Below are 2,047 nucleotides of genomic sequence, written 5' to 3' on the forward strand. Positions count from 1 at the left end.
TGTAGTTATCGTTCTTTAATTTTTATTTTACAAGAGTTACTGTTCTTGCTCCATTGTTGGATTTCCTATATTTGTAAAGAATGCTGTCAACGAAACTTTAGGTATTTACTATTTATTTATTAAAAAAACAAACAAAGAACATTGAACATTATAAGATTATCAAAATATTGTCTGCAGTAGTGTCAGATATAGTTCGCAGGAGATTTAGCTGTTACCTACCTCTGAGTATAAAGTTTGCAATTTCATCATCACCCAATTTAAAAACACAAATATCAAAATTAGTTTATCGTACGTTGTTACTTCCTCCTCAATGACACATTTGATTACGCAAGAAACCATACCTTGTTTCGTTCATGTTCAAACACGATCGATCACACCCATAATGAAAGGCATTCCAACCGCAAATTATCCTATATTTCTAGGAGTATCTAGGATATACATTATAATGTATTCATCCTCTTTTTTAAAAGACGTTAGTTAGATACTAAGGAAATTTGCTGCTTTTAGCATGTCGAGAAATTGTATGTATTTGTGTTTCCTTCGATGGTTCGTTAAATAATTATGTATTAAGGTTCACTGTGAAATTAGGCCCAAGTGGACCCTTTTGGCAGGCTCTGGTAGGGAAAGAACTGGTGAGTTTCATTATTAAACGATTCATGGGAATACGCTCCTCTTCTCTCTTACCAACGATAAATTAGCGGAAGTCTCTTTATCAAAAGGTAAACAACTTGTGTGTCTAGTCACAACTTGTTTACATAATGGTTGGTATACTGTATTGGTTCTCTATAGATTATGGTTGGTACGTTATCCCAATTATGAGAATGATGTGTCTATTACAAGTTTAGTTATCAATAAGTAATCTTCGATTACTTTATCGCCATCTCAGAAGTAGTGAGGTGAACCATTCTGATGAATTGTTTAAAAACGTTGAAGGCAACCGGTTCAATTCATATCCTAAGCTGCCGAAAAACACCCTCGTGGGACTAATTTTACAGCCAAATTTGGCCTAATGCGTTTTTTTTTTCAATATTTAATTTTGCTTGCAATAACTGGTTCTTTTGGCCAAACTATCGTTTCTCCAGCTGCCAAGATATGAAAACTCAGTGTAGTACGTTCCACATACGACAATTTTGCAAAAATATTTCTGACTGAAAATACCATACATGCATGGAGTTACGATTTTATGCATCCAACAAAGTATTATTGTTAAGCTGAAACTGTTGCTAATGTAAAAAAAAAAAATAAAAAAAATTTGAATAGCGAAACTATGCAGCCCGAAGTTTTGTCAGTGAACAGGTCGCGGTTTCAAAGCGACGAAAATATTTGGTAATTTTTCAGATTAACACTCGCACGATCTTCACTAGGGTGTTAGGGTTACGGTTAGGGACGGAATTCCCTAACCCAAACCCTAACCGTAAAACACTAACCCAAACCCTAACCCTAACCCTGACCCTAACACGTGCGGGTGTTAATCTGAAAAATTACCAAATATTTTGACACAAATTAAATTTAAATGTTGAAGTGAACCTAACGGATTTATTATTTGTGTGTGTTCTTAGAAGGCTTATAAACATCTTCCCGCTGCAATTGTTTTTGTTTCAGCACACGATCTCAGATTCAGTCACTTGCTGTGCAAGTACATATCCATAACTATTTTTTCGTTTTCTGAAAAAGCAACGTTTTGGACATATGACACTTTTACATAATAGCAACGATATAAATTGCGAGTTCATGTGTTTATATATCAGGTAAGGTAAAACTTAATCTGGCGGAATTCTGGTTTAAGCACTCCGGTTAATGTTTACTTGAACTCCCGATCACCAAAACAAGATTTTTCCCTCATAACTTTCAGGAAAACGTGTGTTATTTAAGGGCGATTTAGCTGGTGTTTTTAACACATCCCACGACCACCTGATACTGTTCACGTTTCTTTGTCACTCTGAAATGTATGTATGTTTTTCTATATTTTTCTCACCATAGACACATTCTATGGAATGATGATGCACCCAAGGGTGATCCATTGCTGGGATTTATGCAAAAAAATTCG

At 35.0% G+C, this 2,047-nt stretch overlaps 1 protein-coding gene across 4 annotated transcripts in view; it reads left to right on the forward strand.

Moving 5' to 3' along the window:
- Positions 1 to 2,047, forward strand: part of LOC106873686 (DNA fragmentation factor subunit alpha) — a 21,833-nt gene continuing 19,786 nt past the window's right edge. The window contains exon 1 of one of the 4 annotated variants that reach the window (XM_014921160.2): positions 1 to 101. The gene's annotated coding sequence lies outside the window, so the exon portion shown is untranslated. The other 3 variants (XM_052968874.1, XM_052968877.1, XM_052968875.1) reach the window with 3 other exon arrangements.

The sequence above is a fragment of the Octopus bimaculoides genome, chromosome 6, assembly GCF_001194135.2.
Source record: "Octopus bimaculoides isolate UCB-OBI-ISO-001 chromosome 6, ASM119413v2, whole genome shotgun sequence".
Taxonomy (NCBI): domain Eukaryota; kingdom Metazoa; phylum Mollusca; class Cephalopoda; order Octopoda; family Octopodidae; genus Octopus; species Octopus bimaculoides.